At 45.1% G+C, this 21,408-nt stretch overlaps 1 pseudogene; it reads left to right on the forward strand.

Annotated features, from left to right (window-relative positions):
• Positions 1–20,577: 20,577 nt before the first annotated feature.
• Positions 20,578–20,695, forward strand: LOC126177594 (5S ribosomal RNA; annotated as a pseudogene).
• The last annotated feature ends 713 nt before the right edge of the window (positions 20,696–21,408 follow it).

The raw sequence follows: 21,408 nt of genomic DNA on the forward strand, positions 1-21,408 counted from the left end.
CTGCAGAAACCACGTGGTTTTGAGGCAAGAACTCGTCGACCCATGTTCGGAGTGCATTTTCATCCGATAAAGAAGTTCCTTGAACGTCGTTCGATAGACTGCAAAAGATGAAAATCTGAGGCTGCATAATCAATTGAATAAGGTGGGTGTGAAATGATTTTCCAACACAACTCCTGTACAGCGTTTTTTGTCAGTTTAGCAGAATGGAAGCGGATGCTATCGTGGAGTAGCATCACTTCACGTAGTGTTCCTTGTCGTTGTTTTGCATTGCGTGTGCTAGATGCTTCAGTTGTTGGCAGTAAACGACGGCAGTGATGGTTAAACCTCGGAGAAGCAATTCGTAGTATACCACATCGTCGCTGTTCCAGCCTTTGTGGAAGAAGCTGCTGCTTTGTTTGGGCTCAACCATTTCTTTCTGTTCTTTATGTTAGCATAAAGACACAATTTGTCGTCACGAGCAGCGATACAGGATATGAATGGTCGGTGTCGTTCGCGAGCCAGTTGATGACGAGTAAGCAGAGATTCGCATTTGGCCACCTGCTCATTTTCGTGATTTTTTTGGCTTAGAGCAAGCAGGAATACCAACACGTAAAGCAATAACGTTACGAAATTATGAACCAACCTAATATTTGATATGTACGTGATCTATATCTACAAACATACTTCGATAGCCGCCATACGGTGCATGGCAGAGGTTACCTTGCACCGCTACTACTCATTCCCTTTCCTGACACGCGCAAATGGAGCGAGGGTAAAAGTCTGCTATATGTCTCCATAAGAGCCCTAATTTCTCTTATCATATCTTTGTGGCCCTTAGGCGAAATATAGGTTGGCGACAACAGAATTTTTCTGCAGTAGCCAGCAAATGCAGGTTCTATAAATTTTCTCAATAGTGAAACTTCCTGGTAGATTAAAACTGTGCCGCACCAAGACTCGAACTCTGGACTTCGCCATTTGCAGGTAAGTGCCCTTTTCTTTTCCATTTTTTTAATAGAAACCGGAGAGTAAGCCCGGTGGCAAAGAAGCCAGGGGTCGCCTTCCGAGACGTGGCCACAATGCCCCGTTCCCGCCCTCCCGGAGCCAAGGAAGAAAAACGGCCTACAGGATCAAGATACCTTTATTTGGACAAGTTTATTTATTTATTTATGTATTTATTTAATTATTTATCATTTTTTTCTTCGGATCCTATTAGCGCCATCAGAGGCTTCCAAGTCATCTTCGCGCAAATTAATGTGGAGGGTCACTCATGTTCCGTGAGTCGGCTTCAAGACTTCTAGCACTCGGAACGTCCCAGTGGGCAGGAGGATCCTCGAATAATGCGCCTAAATAATTCACTAGTCGTGTCCGGTACAATGCATGGTGGCGGAACGGTTCGTGAGTCGACACCAGATGAAACCACAAGTCGAGTTAGCTTTCGGGCACGGCTTGCTAAGCGTCATACAGCATCACGCCCTTCAGCCAGCTGACGGCGTTCGTTCTAGCAGAGGGGCTGTAAACAGAATCTGGGCGAAGGCGTTCGTCTGGCGTCATAGATTCCGGCAGTTGCTGCAACAGGAGCGCCAATATACGTTGTACAAGATCCTAGCAACTGCCCGTCGCAGCACATGTCAAACGGTGCGCGTCCGAATCGACGATTGCGCAGTGCGGGCACAAAGGGTAATCAGTAAGATGGATGGAATGGAGGCTCTGTCGTGTGGCTAATTTTCCGTTCACCACAACGTACCACAATGAACGAGAGTTCGTGGGGAGGCGCGCGGGGCTCGCCGCAGCCTCGTCGAGCGGATTGTCGAGTGCTGCTGTTCAACCTTGTTGCGAGGTTTCGTGCTCGATAGAGGGGGTAATAGTCTCTCGTGCTCTGTGCTCTCGTCGCCGGTAGGTTCTGAGTCATGTACCTCAGTTCGACCAGCAAATCTTGGATGTGCGCAAAAGAAGGAGCTGTGTGGCCCATGGCGACCGGCGGCCGAAGATCTCGGACAGTGACGACCTGCAGGTGCGTCCCCGTCAAGCTGCGTTCCATGCAAGTCGCGTCGTCCGTAGATACAGCCCCCGCGCGACTGCGGACATGAGTCAACCCCAAACCTCCCGCCAGCGATGGCCTTGTTAAAGTAGTGTAGCGGACTTTGAATATTTGACCTTCTATCTAGCTAGCACGAGCCCAGCACGATTCACGACACGTCGTCACAGCCTTACTGCATGCCGCCATTAGCCTACCTCCTACCTTCCGTTCATGACATAAGCTCTCCTCCTGGCAGAAAGTTTCTGAATGTCCATCCATGTGACTGGATATCAGCGGGCTACAGCTATTCACTACTGTAAGAAAATGAAACACTTGCAGCCGTTCTTATGATGTCGTTTCCTGTGTAGCTACCACTTTCGGCGCTTCAGTGCATCATCTTCAGGCGTTCGTTGATGCACGATCCACATAGAGGATGCATCAGTGCCCAAAATAACTGTCAACATTTGATGGTAGGAGAGACACATCACAGTTACAGGTAGACTGCCTAAACCACGCCAAGGTTAGAAAACAGCAATCCGATGCAAACGGATTTAGGTTGCAATAGTTATGCAGACAGGAAGAGGATTGCAGAGGATAAAGAAGTTTGGAGAATTTCATAAACCACCATGAAAAGGACTGCTGCGAAGTCGGTGGGAACGTCGCAATTTACTTGCTTCATTGTTTTACGGTGGCGCAGCTTGTTGTTGTTCCGGTCTGCAGTCCCGAGACTGGTTTGATGCAGCTCTCCATGCTACTCTATACTGTGCAAGCTTCTTCATCTCCCAGTACCTACTGCAACCTACATCGTTCTGAATCTGCTTAGTGTATTCATCTCTTGACCTCCCTCTACAATTTTTACCCTCCAAGCTGCCCTCCAATACTAAATTGATGATCCCTTGATGCCTCAGAACATGTCCTACCAACCAATCCCTTCTTCTAGTGAAGTTGTGCCATAAACTCTTCTTCTCCCCAATCCTATTCAATACCTCCTCATTAGTTACGTGATCTAACCATCTAATCTTCAGCATTATTCTGTAGCACCACATTTCGAAAGCTTCTATTCTCTTCTTGTCCAAACTATTTATCGTCCATGTTTCACTTCCATACAAATACTTTCAGAAACGACTTCCTGACACTTAAATCTATACTGGATGTTAACAAATTCCTCTTCTTCAGAAACGCTTTCCTTGTCATTGCCAGTCTACATTTTATATCCTCTCTACTTCGTCCATCATCGGTTATTTTGCTCCCCGAATAGCAAAATTTCTTTACTACTTTAAGTGTCTCATTTCCTAATCTCATTCCCTCAGCATCACCCGACTTAATTCGACTACATCCCATTATCCTCGTTTTGCTTTTGTTAATGTTCATTTTATATCCTCCTTTCAAGACACTGTCCATTCCGTTCTGCTCTTTCATGTCCTTTGCTATCTCTGACAAAATTAAAATGTCATCGGCGAACCTCAAAGTTTTTATTTCTTCTCCATGGATTTTAATACCTACTCCGAATTTTTCTTTTGTTTCCTTTACTGCTTGCTCAATATACAGATCGAATAACATTGGGGAGAGGCTACAACCCTGTCTCACTCCCTTCCCAACCGCTGCTTCCCTTTCGTGTCCATCGACTCTTATAACTGCCATCTGCTTTCTGTACAAATTGTAAATAGCCTTTCGCTCCCTGTATTTTACCCCTGCCACCTTTAGAATTTGAAAGAGAGTATTCCAGTCAGCATTGTCAAAAGCTTTTTCTAAGTCTACAGTGCTACGAACGTAGGTTTGCCTTTCCTTAATCTTTCTTCTAAGGTGAGTCGTAAGGTCAGTATTGCCTCACGTGTTCCAATATTTCTACGGAATCCAAATTGATCTTCCCCGAAGTCCGCTTCTACCAATTTTTCCTTTCGTCTGTAAAGAATTCGCGTTAGTATTTTGGAGCTGTGACTTATTAAACTGGTAGTTCCGTAATTTTCGCATCTGTCAACATATGCTTTCTTTGGGATTGGAATTATTATATTCTTCTCGGAGTCTGAGGGTATTTCGCCTGTTTCATACATCTTGCTACCAGATGGTAGAGTTTTGTCAGGACTGGCTCTCCCAAGGCCGTCAGTAGTTCCAATGGAATGTTGTCTACTCCGTGTGCCTTGTTTCAACTCAGGTCTTTCAGTGCTCTGTCAGACTCTTCAGGCAGCATCGTATCTCCCATTTCATCTTCATCTACATCCTCTTCCATTTCCATAATATGGTCCTCAAGAACATCGCCCTTGTAATAGACCCTCCATATACTCCTTCCACCTTTCTGCTTTCCCTTCTTTGCTTAGAACTGGTTTTCTATCTGAGCTCTTGACGTTCATACAAGTGGTTCTCTTTTCTCCATAGGTCTCTTTAATTTTCCTGTAGGCAGGATCTATCTTACCCCTAATGAGATAAGCCTCTACATCCTTACATTTGTCCTCTAGCCATCCTTGCTTAGCCATTTTGCACTTCCTGTCGATCTCATTTTTGAGACGTTTGTATTCCTTTTTGCCTGCTTAATTTATTGCATTTTTATATTTTCTCCTTTCATCAATTAAATTCAATATTTCTACAGTTACCCAAGGATTTGTACCAGCCCTCGTCTTTTTACCTACTTTGCTGCCTTCACTACTTCATCCTTCAAAGCTACCCATTCTTCTTCTACTGTATTTCTTTCCCCCATTCCTGTCAATTTTACCCTTCTGCTCTCCCTGAATCTCTGTACAACCTCTGGTTTAGTCAGTTTATCCAGGTCCCATCTCCTTAAATTCCCACCTTTTTGCAGTTTCTTCAGTTTTAATCTACAGTTCTTAACCAATAGATTGTGCTCAGAGTCCACATCTGCCCCTGGAAATGTCTTACAATTTAAAACCTGGGTCCTAAATCTCTGTCTTACCATTATATAATCTATCTGAAACTTGTCAGTGGCGGAGATTAACACCCAAAATTAGTTTATTCAAAATAATACACGCCGTGGAACCTTCGGAAGCTATAAATGAGTACACCAGAACCCAGCTAGAAACGAATATCGTGTGATAAGTCACTGTCGAGCCTTCTGTGCATTTCTACGCAAATTTATCAGTTCTTTATGGTCAGTAAAATTGGTCCTGTTCCTACTATGCTTTCTTTCAGTTTCTCTGGTGCTACGCATACTGCAGATGGTATTAGAAAAATTGTCTGTTATAGAAACGTTAAGCTACCACGGCCACTAAACTGAATGTCAATTAAAAAAGAAAATGAAAATTTTATAATGCCTTTAACTTATTTATCTTCGTGTGGTAATGAGATGATAAACAGTCCAGAACCATCGGTATCCCAATACGCGTACTTGATGCTGGGACGTAAACTGTCTGGTCTAGTTAATTCATTTGATAACGGTTAGCGAATTCATGTAGTAAGTGTGAACAAATTTTTACAAATATCATTTCCGCTTATGTTTGTGTGCAACCGTAAGGACTAGTTTGCGTCTTTACGCCGCTTTCAACCAATTTGAACAGTGCACGATAAAATACAGACAAACATAAACGAAACTGACTTCTCTCAGGTGGAACCATAAACGATATAGCAGTATCACAATTAAATGAGTGGTACAACTTCAGAGCTGCAACACATCGTGCTCGCGTGTCACCTTCGACCGCTTTGCACACGTATTGACGAGCTTCTCTCACAGCCACTATCATTGTACACGGATGCGTCATCTCATATATACAAGGCAGAAGGGGCTGCAGATGTTAGCAAGGAGTTTAGCTGTTTTCATGCAGTGTAACAATTTTGCTGAAATAGAAAATAATATACTGTGTGTATGATATTTACTGGAGAATGATCTACATACAGGAATTGCACTACTTTGGTGACATATGTACCCTAACCGGTGATATGGTATCACGAATCTGGTTCCTTTATTTTTCGTACAACAAGGATTTACTCTGTCATTACGTTATAGATTTCTTGCTCTTTCTCTTCTTTTGTCAAACTACGCAAATAATTCTTAAATGTAGCGTTTGTGAAGCCTTCTTTGTTAGAGAAATTTGGAGAACGGAGTATGAATAGCAGACAATAATTGGAAGACATGATTAAGGGATGAATGCGGAGTATGTCACCCACATAAATATTTTGATTCCTTTTATAGTTGATAATTAAAAAAGGATGTGATAGGCTAATTTTGTGGTCAGTTGAAAGGAATATAATTCGACTTTTGGTGTCATTACGAACTTGAGGAACTGGAGCCTTGTATTCTGGTTTTCTGGAGTGTTATCGTCCCTTGTTGAATTACTTAAGTAACCCCAGCAGCTTGAGTTGTGACTGTTACTTTGAGGCTTATAGCTCTGCAACATAACAGCGTTGACTTGAAGACGGCCTATGCTGAAAGTCTCAGGGGCTGCAATGGCGAAAACCTCCACTGCAGATCTAAGTGAAAGCTTCACCGAAGGGCAGCAGCGGTATTACGCAGTCAGTGCACAGGATAACGTGCTCGAAAATGTACACTGTTTGCTGGCGCCTCACCAGTATGTAGGTCGGTGTGCAGCCAGTTGTCCGTGATTCAATTCTCTGTGTTTCAAGCCGATTGCTGCTACAGTTCCTCGATCATAAGCTCTTCTGGCGTCCTCCCGCAACCTGCCGTCCAAAGCCAGTATAGCTACCTGGAATCGTCGCCTCCAATGCTAACTGAAACCACCGGCAGTCGTCCTCGAGGTACGCCAAGAGAGCTTATCAGTTCCTCGTGAACCACGACTCTGACTGCAGTAACTGTGACTGAGTTTACAGTGGCTGACAGTCAGTCGAGCTAACGTACCTCACCCACTTCTAGTCTGAGCCGTTTCTTGTGTTGTGTACTTACGCTCCAAAAAACTAGAACTGAAGTTTTATGTTCATTTCAGCAAACTTGCTTTTCATTGTCAACCTGGACGTTAGTTTCTCTTTGCCGAACCTGGTGTGGGCACCTTCAATTGAAGACGACGGTTTTTTTCTGTGGACTCACTCTGCGTGTGTGTGCTACGCCCCAGGTAGACGGTGCTTCTGCGAGTGTTTTCCAAGTTTCTGGTGGACTAAAATTTAGATTCCGGTACGTCTACATCGATGCAAGTGACCATTCAAGTTTTACTGCTTCTACAAAACACATCAGGCTCAGGATCAGATGTTACAGAGGGTGGCTGCCATCACCACCACCCTACCGGAAGTCTCCACACAGTTGTCTTCTATTGACTCGATGGTAAATGGATTACAGATGATGCACCCGTCATTGCCGGCATTTGACAGAAAGACAGAAGCGTAGGTCAATTACGTCACTCACCACGAACAGCAAAAAAATGGCTCTGAGCACTACGGGACTTAACATCTTAGGTCATCAGTCCCCTAGAACTTAGAACTACTTAAACCTAACTAACCTAAGGACATCACACACATCCATACCCGAGGCAGGATTCGAACCTGCGACCGTCGCAGTTCCGCGGTTCCGGACTGAGCGCCTAGAACAGCACGGCCACCGCGGCCGGCCCACGAACAGCACTTTTAGCCTAAGGGGTCTCAGCTGATGTCCAGCAGCACGAAATTTTTTGGCCTACGCAGGAGCAGAAATCTGTCATCTCTAGCAGTAGCTCAGTCCTGATGTTGAAACCTAATCATTGTTTCATGAACATTTAAAGTTTTGTTTTTTGTACTATTTTAAAGACGAAATGCGTGGCAGCCATCCACCATACATTTCTTACCTTCCATAAACAAAACGGATATTCGTGTAGGGAGTGAATAGTCCGTTTGCAAGGGCTTTCTAGTGATTCTCGATTCCAGAGTTGTAATCATCATTGCAAACTGTCTTACGCGGAACTGCTGGTTTGCCACATAAAGGGCTCTGGAACAACCTCTTAAAGCTCAGTGAATTATGTTTAGCTATATGCCTTCCCCTTATCCAAGTTTTTGAATAGTCCATTAGGTCCTCGGCAGCTCTGCAGGACCGATGGCGGATGTTTGCCCCCCACTCCAACTCGCCACACCCAGACTCAGCCCGGTTCCCGAAGTCGTACTGTTCTACTCTTCAGGGCCTCCTCTGGCAAAGATGCTGCTGGTGGATGTTGCATCCAGATTTTACCCTCAGTAATACTTTTGTAACACATCAGCGCCAGTAGTGCTACTTTCATGGGGGAAAATGCACAGCCTGTGGAAAACATAAACACAAAATTGAAGTTTGCTGATCGTCCTTGAACGTGAATGTCGATTCTGGCAACTAGACTCCAGGGATTTTCATTCAGATGTCGTCGACTGCGTGTATGCTCCGGATGTCCTGCATGTCCAGGCTGTGCTCCGTATCTCCATTAGATTATTGATAGTTGACCTTTGACCACCACTGTCGACTGTGGGACATGTCACCATTTGGGCTGCTCTACACTGCAATCCTTTCCTAATCAGCTGAAAAGCTATAGTAACAATACTATCGAAGTAAAGTGTCAGTTCAGCACTCAAACTCAGTACCAACCAGCGTCCCTGTTAGCTCGCATCCTCGTGATCGACACTATGCCATCAACATTTTGGGATTGGATCTGTTCAGTGCCCTTAGATTAGACCTCCGCGAAGGAGAGTTGACATTTGTGGTTGGATAGGTCTGTCGGTAGAGCACTTGGTCCTGAATGGCCAAGGTCCTAGATTCGAGTCACGTTGCGCCATTCGGCTTCAATCTGAAAGGAAGCTTCGTGTCTGATCACTTTGCTCAGTGCAACACTTTTAGCTCTGTTGCTAAACGTCCTCGGTTCTATAGTTTGTATTATTTTTCAGTATCCAGTTCTCTTTTCTTTTTTTATTTTCTTCTTTCTGTTCACAAATCAGTGTTACTCATTTTGAAATATCCATAAGCGTGAGGCACCTTCTTGGAACCATGAAGGGAACTGAGCGGTGTTGCGTCTTGCGTAGGTGCCGTTTGTAGGTTGCCGCCCTCTGTTGGAGGCCAGACGGTATCGTTTGGTTGGCATGGTTGCGGTTGTTTGTCTTCTTCTCGTGTTTACTGGCGCCATTGGGTTTCGCAAGGGTTGCCTGTACACTAGTGGCTACAGCGGCTGTTATCGATATGTAGTAACTGTTGTCCTATCTTTGGGGCGACGTTGTTGTTTTTCCGGGTCGTGTGAGTGGGCCGTTCGGTTGGGGACTCAGCAGGAGCCAGGTCCACGCAGTGCCAGAACACGCTGGGACCCCTGGCGGCATGCATCGACCACCGGATGGAAGGGGTGTGGTCACGAGGGTGCACGGCTTCGTCGTAAACCGGATCCAGCAAGGTTTAAGATGAATGCATTTCAATCCAAGTAAAGAAACTTCCTCCGTTGTGGTATCTTGCGATTCTCCTGTGACTTGGGTTCGTGTTGCTGCTCGTGGTGTCGCCGAGGCGAAGAGCAGCGAGTAGAGTGCATGAGGAAGGCGGATCTGATTAGCTTTCCTATATTTCTTGCTACTATTTTCTGCGTTCAACTTGTTACAATTTGTTAAGTTCAAGCAGGGGTAATTTTTCTTGCCTGGTGGCCGCTAACGCCACAATCACTTGCTCTGGGGGCTAGTGTATGTAACGGCAGTGTACGTTTCCTCTCCTTGCCGTTGCTGTCAAGTAAGGCATGTAGTTTTGACAGCTTTGTGTTGTAGGCACGTTGGTAATTCTTCTACTCTGGTGGTAGTGATTCCTTTCTCTTTCGGGCGCTCTAAACACAGTATTCTGGGGACGTAGAGAAGACCGCCGGTTCCGGCTTTGGCGAATTGTTCCATCGTTGCATCTGGTTCAGCAAGATTATCATTAGTCATTCGTTAGAGTGCCACTAGTTTGAGTTACCATCTTGGGAAGTGACTGCAACTCTTGGCTGCCTATCTCATAGCTCTCGAAAGTGTTTGTTGCCAGACATTCTCAGAGGTGGATTCCTGTAGCACCATCTGTGGCCCCCTGGTTTTTGTAAGACATGTGTTTTCTAAAAGGACGTCTAATGGCCAGTAGTTCAGTGTAACGCTCCTTCAGCCCACGCCTTCTGCGGGTATAATCTGACTCAGTACCCTTTAAGGAACTTATGTACTGGTCCTTGTGTTTTATTATTGTATTATTTATTACACTACCTTGCAATGCCAACATTACAGGTTATATATGTTTAATTAATAGTTCTGGTCGCCTTCTGAAATAAATCTAGCAGTGTAGAGTTCAGTGGATGTTAAGGGTTGTGTTACAAAGTTTACTATCATCTGATTTGACCCGTTTGTTGATCAGTTGCTTGCTTTTTTTAATTAACCTTTGCTATTGTATTTGCTGTTTTGCATCAGGTTTCTAAATTTTTATATTATTGCTGTTCCTGGCGTGTAAGGTCTTCAGCCGTGATTGTGGTCATTTGCCTTAAAATTCTAATTTGGTATTTATATTTTCGTCGTTCGCAGTACCAGCACAGCAAGGCCGTTTTGGTTAGTGAACGCATTATTGTGGCCAAGATAGACACAAAGCCCTTGCCTACTACAGTAGTACAAGTTTATATGCCAACTACCTCTGCAGATGATGAAGAAATAGATGAAATGTATGACGAGATAAAAGAAATTATTCAGGTAGTGAAGGGAGACGAAAATTTAATAGTCATGGGTGACTGGAATTCATCAGTAGGAAAAGGGAGAGAAGGAAACATAGTAGGTGAATATGGATTGGGGGGAAGGAATGAAAGAGGAAGCCGCCTTGTAGAATTTTGCACAGAGCATAACTTAATCATAGCCAACACTTGGTTCAAGAATCATAAAAGAAGGTTGTATACCTGGAAGAATCCTGGAGATACTAAAAGGTATCAGATAGATTATATAATGGTAAGACAGAGATTTAGGAACCAGGTTTTAAATTGTAAGACATTTCCTGGGGCAGATGTGGATTCTGACCACAATCTATTGGTTATGAACTGCAGATTGAAACTGAACTGAAGAAACTGCAAAAAGGTGGGAATTTAAGGAGATGGGACCTCGATAAACTGAAAGAACCAGAGGTTGTAGAGAGTTTCAGGGAGAGCATAAGGGAACAATTGACAGGAATGGGGGAAAGAAATACAGTAGAAGAAGAATGGGTAGCTCTGAGGGATGAAGTAGTGAAGGCAGCAGAGGATCAAGTAGGTAAAAAGACGAGGGCTAATAGAAATCCTTGGGTAACAGAAGAAATATTGAATTTAATTGATGAAAGGAGAAAATATAAAAATGCAGTAAATGAAGCAGGCAAAAAGGAATACAAACGTCTCAAAAATGAGATCGACAGGAAGTGCAAAATGGCTAAGCAGGGATGGCTAGAGGACAAATGTAAGGATGTAGAGGCTTGTCTCACTAGGGGTAAGATAGATACTGCCTACAGGAAAATTAAAGAGACCTTTGGAGAGAAGAGAACCACTTGTATGAATATCAAGAGCTCAGATGGCAACCCAGTTCTAAGCAAAGAAGGGACGGCAGAAAGGTGGAAGGAGTATATAGAGGGTTTATACAAGGGCGATGTACTTGAGGACAATATTATGGAAATGGAAGAGGATGTAGATGAAGACGAAATGGGAGATAAGATACTGCGTGAAGAGTTTGATAGAGCACTGAAAGACCTGAGTCGAAACAAGGCCCCGGGAGTAGACAACATTCCATTTGAACTACTGATGGCCTCGGGAGAGCCAGTCATGAAAAAACTCTACCATCTGGTGAGCACGATGTATGAGACAGGCGAAATACCCTCAGACTTCAAGAAGAATATAATAATTCCAATCCCAAAGAAAGCAGGTGTTGACAGATGTGAAAATTACCGAACTATCAGTTTAATAAGTCACAGCTGCAAAATACTAACGCGAATTCTTTACAGACGAATGGAAAAACTGGTAGAAGCCGACCTCGGGGAAGATCAGTTTGGATTCCGTAGAAATGTTGGAACACGTGAGGCAATACTGACCTTACGACTTATCTTAGAAGAAAGATTAAGAAAAGGCAAACCTACATTTCTAGCATTTGTAGACTTAGAGAAAGCCTTTGACAATGTTAACTGGAATACTCTCTTTCAAATTCTGAAGGTGGCAGGGGTAAAATACAGGGAGCGAAAGGCTATTTACAATTTGTACAGAAACCAGATGGCAGTTATAAGAGTCGAAGGGCATGAAAGGGAAGCAGTGGTTGGGAAAGGAGTAAGACAGGGTTTTAGCCTCTCCCTGATGTTATTCAATCTGTATATTGAGCAAGCAGTAAAGGAAACAAAAGAAAAATTCGGAGTAGGTATTAAAATTCATGGAGAAGAAGTAAAAACTTTGAGGTTCGCCGATGACATTGTAATTCTGTCAGAGACAGCAAAGGACTTGGAAGAGCAGTTGAACGGAATGGACAGTGTCTTGAAAGGAGGATATACGATGAACATCAACAAAAGCAAAACGAGGATAATGGAATGTAGTCAAATTAAGTCGGGTGATGCTGAGGGAATTAGATTAGGAAATGAAACACTTAAAGTAGTAAAGGAGTTTTGCTATTTAGGGAGTAAAATAACCGATGATGGTCGAAGTAGAGAGGATATAAAATGTAGACTGGCAGTGGCAAGGAAAGCGTTTCTCAAGAAGAGGAATTTGTTAACATCAAGTATAGATTTAAGTGTCAGAAAGTCGTTTCTGAAAGTATTTGTATGGAGTGTAGCCATGTATGGAAGTGAAACATGGACGATAACTAGTTTGGACAAGAAGAGAATAGAAGCTTTCGAAATGTGGTGCTACAGAAGAATGCTGAAGATAAGGTGGGTAGATCACTTAACTAATGAGGAGGTATTGAATAGGATTGGGGAGAAGAGAAGTTTGTGGCACAACTTGACTAGAAGAAGGGATCGGTTGGTAGGACATGTTTTGAGGCATCAAGGGATCACAAATTTAGCATTGGAGGGCAGTGTGGAGGGTAAAAATCGTAGAGGGAGACCAAGAGATGAATACACTAAGCAGATTCAGAAGGATGTAGGTTGCAGTAGATACTGGGAGATGAAGAAGCTTGCACAGGATAGAGTAGCATGGAGAGCTGCATCTAACCAGTCTCAGGACTGAAGACCACAACAACAACAAGCCTTAAAACCTTATTTACTGCCATTTCTGGCGTTTGATGCCTTCTGCTGTGTTTGTGGTGAGTTACCTTTAATATTTCAATACCTGTAAGTTGTAAATTTCAGTGAGTTTTAAGCAGTTAATAATTTATTGCCTTTTCTGGGGTGTAAGGCCTTCTGCCCAGATCACAATGGCTTGCTTTAAAACATTGTCTGCTGTATCCTTATTTAATGGTGATTTGCTATATTGTAACTCACTGTAAACACTATTATTTACACAATTGTTTATCCGTTCATTAATAACGTGTGGTAATTTTATTTATTGTTGAGTCTGGAATTACTGGTTTTAAATAAATTGTGTGTAACTGTAAAAGTCAACCAATAGTAACTGATTACGGCTCCGTTCACAATCGTAACGGAATCCTGCCTTCCCTTGACTGCCAGTTTTCAGGAATATTTAATTTTAATGTTTTCTGTAGGGCATGTCAATGTTACTCACCTACAGCTCATCGTGAATAATGTTCGCACAGTAATTCAATCACAAATGGATGGTGATACTGCCACTGGTGGCCTATGGATCCAGAGCTGCTGTCAGTGTGGCGATGTCATGCGGAGCCTTGAGGGTGAGACCTCTGCTTACTGCGCCCCATCTCGTCGCACCGTTTTGCATTTGTGAAATTACCGCACCCGTCCGTCTCCCGGTACTCATCAGCTGCTAATGCGGCGTGAATGCCTGTGGAGCACGGCCGGCTTAATTCGCCATTCTGCGCGAGGTGTGCCTGCCTGGGAGTGAAACCCGAGTAGCTGACGCGACCTCTCGTCTTCGTGAAGACCAGTTCTTAGACACGACAATGGAACCACGCCGAAGAGCAGAGGCTTCGCGCGTTATACTGTAATGTTGCCCGAGAGCGCTCTCACATTGTGGCAGTGGCTCATTTTATCAACCTGCCACACAGAGTTTGTCTCCGCCATTTTGTAGGTCTTGAGTGAATCGAAGGATATATTAAAGCGGATATCCTTGAAACAAACTTCCGCAGATACCCCTTACCACATTACGACATAGCTAATAACTTCTGGCGAATTACTTTTCCTCTCTATTAATATTCCTGAAATGAATATCTACATTATTTTTTACTGCAATATTCTGCCACTGCTTTTGTGCAATCGCCTGCCCTTTGCAACCAAGAAACAATATCGATCTTCCGTTCACCTACGTGCGTAACCCAAGGTTCCTTCCTATCTCCGCTCAAATATAGCCTTCACAGTGCAGCCTATAGCTACAACATCTCTCCTAGAATGTCGACGACACCACATTCCTAGGCATCATTCCATCCTACAGGAGCCCCATAAATACCTGTAGTTTTATATGGGATCTTATGTTTTTCCGTCAGCAGCTCGTGGTCTTTTGATAGCGTTCTCGCTTCCCGCTCGCGGGGTCCCGGGTTCGATTCCCGGCGGGGTCACGGATTTTCCTTGCCTCGAGATGACTGGGTATTCTGTTGTCTTCATCATCATCATTCACCCCCATTACGGTCGGAGGAAGGCAATGGCAAACCACCTCCGCTACGATTTTGCCTAGTCCGCGGTGCGGTTCACCCGCGTCGTTCCCTACGCTCCTCGGAGTATGGGAACTCATCATTATCATGTTTTTCCGCAATATTTCTTTTATGAGGGGTTTTCAACAAGTAATCCAACACATTTTTTTCTAAAAGCAGGTTGGTAATTCAGTATTCGAATACACCGCCATGTTACTTGCCACTCTTTTGGCAACAAAACCCTATTTTTCAACATAATTTCCGTTCAGTGCAATAGCCTCACGCCACATTACTGGCTGGGCCTGTATGACCGCATGGTACCAGTCTGTTGGCCGACATTAGAACCAAAGTCTTGGAACATCAAAAGCCTCGCCGTCATCCAGGTACTGCTTTCCATGGAGGGCATTTTCACTGGACGAAAGAGAAGTCGGAAGGTTCGCGATCCGGGCTGTACGGTGGATGAGGAAGAACAGTCCAATTGTGTGAGACCTTGCGTTTTCACTTTCGTTTGCAATTTTGTGACGGCGAATACGCTGAAATCGTTTCTTCAGTTTCCCGAGGATAGCGAAATGCACTTCATAGTTGATTTCTGCACCACGTGGCGGGGAATCAAACAGAATAACCCCTTCAGAGTCCCAGAAAACCATCGCGTTACTTTTCCGGCTGAGACTGCAGGTTTGAAATTCTCTTTGGAGGAGAGGTGGTGTGGTGCTATTCCATCGATTGCTGTTTTGTTTCCGGTTCGAAGTGATGAACCCATGTTTCATCACCTGTGACGATATTCGAAAAAAGTTGTTACGATAAGTGTAGTAATGCGCAAGCAGTTCGCACAAATGATCCTTCGCTGCTCCTTAGGGTTTTCTGTTAGACGCCGAGCAATCCAGCAAGCACACAAGTTCGAGCATCCTACTGGTGGACTAGTGTGTCACCGCTACCAGCAGAGACGTCCAGCGAGGGGTCTGACAGTGATACTTCGATCATCTCGACTGAGCGTGTCCGCACCTCCCAACATTGAAGGAGTCACAGTTGTTTGCAGCCAGCCGCCACGCTGGAGATCGGACGAGTCTGCGCGACCTTGCTGATAAGATGACACACGCCTCTTCCAAAGACTCACCATTCTATAAGCGCATGATTGCGATGGTCTGGTTTTTCACCAAAAGAAACTCAATGATGGCTCTCTGCTTCGAACACACCCTGGTTTAAAAACGCCATTTTGAAGGCTTGCTGTAGCGCCGCCACTTACCGGAATTTCATGAAATTAAAGGGCCTATAGCAGGAATGTTCCACAACAAATTCCGCATTTTTCCAGCCAAAGTTGGCAGAGTGTTTTGCATTAATACACTACGGCCATTAAAATTGCTACACCAAGAAGAAATGCAGATGATAAACGGGTATTCATTGGACAAATATATTATACTAGAACTGACATGTCATTAAATTTTCACACAATTTGGGTGCATAGATCCTGAGAAATCAGTACCCAGAACAACCACCTCTGGCCGTAATAAAGGAATTGACACGCCTGGGCATGGAGTCAGCTTGGATGGCGTGTACAGGCACAGCTGCCCATGCAGCTTCAACACGTTACCACAGTTCATCAAGAGTAGTAACTGGCGTATTGTGACGAGCCAGTTGCTTGGCCACCATTGCCCAGAAGTTTTCAATTAGTGAGAGATCTGGAGAATGTGCTGGCCAGGGCAGCAGTAGAACATTTTCTGTATCCAGAAAGGCCCGTGCAGGACCTGCAACATGCGGTCGTGCATTATCTTGCTGAAATGTATGGTTTCGAGGGATAGAATGAAGAGTAGAGCCACGGGTCGTAACACATCTGAAATGTAACGTCCACTGTTCTAAGTGCCATCAGTGCGAACAAGAGGTGACCGAGACGTGTAACCAATGGCACTCCATACCATCACGCCGGGTGATACGCCAGTATGGCGATGACGAGTACACTCTTCCAATGTGCGTTCACCGCGATGTCGCCAAACACGGATGCGACAATCATGATGCTGTAAACAGAACCTGGATTCATCCGAAAAAATGCCATTTGCCATTCGTGCACCCAGGTTCGTCGTTGAGTACACCATCGCAGGCGCTCCAGTCTGTGATGCACCGTCAAGGGTAACTGCTGCCATGGTCTCCGAGCTGATAGTCCATGCTGCTGCAAACGTCATCGAACTGTTCGTGAAGATTGTTGTTGTCTTGCAAACGTCCGCATGTGTTGAGTCAGGGATCGAGACGTGGCTGCACGATCCGTTACAGCCATGCTGATAAGATGCCTGTCATCTCGACTGCTACTGATACGAGGCCGTTGGGATCCAGCACGGCGTTCCGTATTACCCTCCTGAACCCACCGATTCCATATTCTGCTCACAGTCATTAGATCTCTACCAACGCGAGCAGCAATGTCGCGATACGATAAACCGCAATCGCGATAGGCTAAAATCCGACCTTTATCAAAGTCGGAAACGTGATGGTACGCATTTCTCCTCCTTACAAGAGGCATCACAACAACGTTTCACCAGGGAACGCCGCTCAACTGCCGTTTGTGTATGAGAAATCGGTTGGAATCTTTCCTCTTGTCAGCACGTTGTAGGTGTTGCCACCGGCGCCAGCCTTGTGTGAATGCTATGAAAAGCTAATAATTTGTATATCACAGCATCTTTTTCCTGTCGGTTAAATTTCGCGTCTGTAGCATGTCATCTTCGTGGTGTAGCAATTTTAATGGCCAGTAGTGTAATTGAACGCTCCGCGTGCAATTCTCCGGTGTCCGCCAGGACACGTCTTAAATTCTCCACGTTATTTCGACAAACAGTCTTGTTACCATTTTCAAGTAATGCTCTGCTCCGATACTGGGGCATGCCGAGCTGTTTCAGGCTGCTTAAACTCCCGTCGAGGATAGAGCTTACTGGATCTCCGCATGGGCGTCTCTACGCGGACTCACGCGGCCCATTGCAAAACGGGAACTAATGTTGAATGTCGCAATCTGCACCGCCTTCCGCAGCACGTCCATGAGAGTACGCTACCAACTGTCACGTTGAATTTCAGCTGGCGAACTACCATGGATTGTGTCGTTTCTGTGGGCTCACAAAAGACGTCTTTATTAGCAGCAGTGATACGTTTCGTGTGCTTTTAATGCGCGTACCAAAGGTTCAGTTCTCCGTAAGATTCGAAAACACAAGGGGCAGAAACAAATCACTGATGCCATTGTTTCACCTGTTTCCATAAACTGAGCGTAACTGATATGCGGTCGTTTGCAAGAGGCCAAGGTGCGAGAAACGCCTCTTAAGTCTAGTATTTTTTTTTGAGGGCACGGATTACTGACGGTGAGGATGTTGTGTTTGTGCGGACTATGTTTGTGCGGGTTACGTAGAGACAAACGGAGAACTTGTCGACGACCATGAGCCACATGTCTCCTAGGAAGGGACCGACATAGTCGCCCTCTCGTGGCTGCAGCTGTGTCGGTCAGAGCTAAATTTCCAAAGGTCCTGAAGGCAGGGTAGCAGCACAGGCAACGCAGATGCTGTTTCGGGACGTGTCTGGCAGATACAAGACATGTCTGGCAGGTATGCTTGGATGCATTTCATTCCCCACGAATCTGCATGCAGAAGCTGCAGGTACAAAGGGAGACGACACTCGCCCTCAGCCATTGAGTGAAAAGCTCCGAGAAGGCACTGATGAACTGGCCTTCAGACCAGCCCTTTGTGATGAAGACGTGGATCTGTTTGAGAATTGGACACTCTGCTGTGGCTCCTATGGCGCCCCACAACAGCAAATTGGCTCCTATCTGGTCCGGGACCCTTGGAAAGTCAGGAGAGTCCGTCAATTTTGGCGTGCTGTGGAGCAGATTGGATAGGTATTGGTACTTGCTACTGTAGAGAGTCGACCTTTATACACAATGAGCTATCAATAGGGGAGTAGTGTTTCACAGTAGCGAAGATGAACATGTGCTCGTAGCTCATCAGATAAGCACTTTAGAGACCATGTTTATTGCACATGTTTTCCTTGTGTTGGTCCACGTTGCCCCTTGTAAAAGTTGCCTACGCTACAGTCTCAGTAACAACAGTACCAATACATTTGTTACACTGTCGGAGGTATTAGAACTGTTTTTCTTTATTACTTTGGATTCGTTCGTTTCCGGGACAGGGACCCTCACCTCATATTATACATTTATCCTTCTCCATCATCCTTTAATTTCTGTAGCATCATCAAGGAATAACCACGTATACACACTGATGAGTCAGAACGCTATGACCATTGCCCACTGCGACATTGGAAGGCGCCTGGTGGAGTTTCGGGCACGTTACATGCTAACAAAAGTATGTAAGCGGGGCAGACACGGAGAGAGGATCACCCTAGCGAAGATATGGGCTGAAAATCCACTGATATAAGCGACTTTGACGGATCATTATTGTTCGGAGCCTATGAACGAGCATCTCAAAAACACTGAAGATGGTCGAATGTTCACGCGATTCTTTCGCGAGCACCTACGGAAAGAGGTAGCAGGACAGTGAAACTACCAGTAGGCTCTTCACAGAACGTGCGGTTTGGTGGCTTGTAGTTTGACATCTCTGCCGAGAGAGCACATTCTGTGTTTCGGAGCACAACGTTCACAGTGCATTGTTGAACACGGAGCTCCGCAACAGACCATCCCTATGAGTTCACATATAGACCCAACGGTATCGTTAATTACGATTTCAGTGGGCACGGGACCATTGGGTGAATCACATTTTTGGTATACGAGGTCGATGGTCGTCTCCACAAACGCCATCATCGAGGTGAACGGTGAGTCGAAACATTTAGCGCGCCACGGATGCAGGCTGGTGGTATGGGAGACATACTCCTGCACTTCCTTGGGACCTGCGGTAGTAATCACATACACACTGTCAGCTGCGAACCATCTGTATCCTTCATGCTTGATGTCTTCATCAACGGTGATATCATCTTTTAGCAGCATAATTGTCCGTGTCTCGCAACTGCAGCCGTTCTACAAAAATGTCTATGAGCACTATGCGACTTAACTTCTGAGGTTATTAGTCGCCTAGAACTTGGAACGAATTAAACCTAACTAACCTAAGGACATCAAACACATCCATGCGCGAAGCAGGATTCGAACCTGCCACCGTAGCGGTCGCTCGGCTCCAGACTGTAGCGCCTAGAACCGCACGGCCACCCCGGCCGACTCAGCCGTTCTACAGTGGTTTGAGGAGCGTAATAGTGAATTCATGTTAATGTCTCGGTGACCAAATTCGCAGTCATCGTGAACGCAAATCAGCGGTCCGCTGTTTAAGCGAATTATATGGCCTGTGCGTAGACGCCTCCCTCCACAAACCTACCAGAAAACTATCGGATCCCTGACACGCAGAATCAGTAATCTATTTCCCTACAAAGACGCACAAACAAGCCGTTAAGCGGGTGGTCATAATGTTTCGGCTCATCAGTGTACATACATATACAGGCGCCGGCGCCTAAAACTTCGACGCTATGTAGCGTAGTAGGATGGCGTTTACGGAAATGGGTTCCTGTGTAAGACTTGATCTACTATGTCCCCTCTACAACCTCTAGAATTGTGTGACATAAATTGTGAAATACTCGACAGAGACACGAGCAGCGTGCTTGGGACAGGTGTTGACTCCTCTAGTAAGAGCGAGTCGACGGCTCCTTCAAGAAGCAGCTTCTGGGCACCGTAACTACGACTCGTAACTACGACTCGTAACTAAAGCTCGGAAGGGATTGAAAAATGTTGGAATTGTGGGAAGATGGAGCCGTCTGGTGCAAGGCGATCAGTTTCTTCTTTCCTTAGTGAGGCAATCCCTTATTCACAAACACAGGCGATCAGTTTCTTCTTTCCTCAGTGAGGCAATCCCTAATTCAAGACCAGAAACTTGCGTGTGCTCAGACCTGATCGAGCCTCCATTTGAGTTAGCTTCTGTGCTTCCCGACCTGTTACCAGTTATTGACAATTATCTACGACATTTCCGACGTAATTTACCTTTTCTTTTTGCTGTCCCAGGGATAAACGTACTAACGGCCTTGCCGCAGTGGTAACACCGGTTCCCGTCAGATCACCGAAGTTATGCGCTGTCGGGCTGGGATAGCACTTGGATGGGTGACCACCTGGTCTGCTGAGCGCTGTTGGCAAGCGGGGTGCACTCAGCCCTTGTGAGGCAAACTGAGGAGCTACTTGATTGAGTAGTAGCGGCTCCGGTCTCGTAAACTGACATACGGCTGCGAGAGCGGTGTGCTGACCACGTGCTCCTCCACACCCGTTTCCAGTGGAGCCTATGGACTGAGGATGACATGGCGGCCGGTCGGTACCGTTCGGCCTTCCAAGGCCTGTTGGGACGTAGTTTTAGGGATGAGCGTGATACAGCAGTATAGTGTAAAACTTTTGTATTTCATTAACTTATGGAATAATATTCCGTTCTGTATTACGTTGTAGTAATAACTTGTGTAGATAATTAATAACATAGTTACTGTTCTGTGCTTGATGGCTTTTCTATTACTTTTTAGTCAGCGTGAAAGCTGCGCACAATCAGTATTTTAAAAGTTGAAGGATTACTGGCAAGAACGCTTGCAATGTAATAAGGTATTTGTGTCTGCCTAATAAAAATATGAGAACCTTTGTGGGAGAGCAGTGCCACGTCTGCATGTCCGTTTCTGTAGCGTCAGAATTAGAGATATTGTGATTTGATTTTTTTAAATATTAATTGGTGGAGTACTTTCTCGTTATATAACAGTAGTATCCAGGGAACATGACTGACGAGAGTATTGATGTTCCTTCTAGGCCTTGACACTTACTGGAAGGGCGGTGGCACGCTGGACGACTATAGTGTATTGTAAATATTGAATGC

This window comes from Schistocerca cancellata, chromosome 3, assembly GCF_023864275.1.
Source record: "Schistocerca cancellata isolate TAMUIC-IGC-003103 chromosome 3, iqSchCanc2.1, whole genome shotgun sequence".
NCBI classification, from domain to species: Eukaryota; Metazoa; Arthropoda; class Insecta; order Orthoptera; family Acrididae; genus Schistocerca; species Schistocerca cancellata.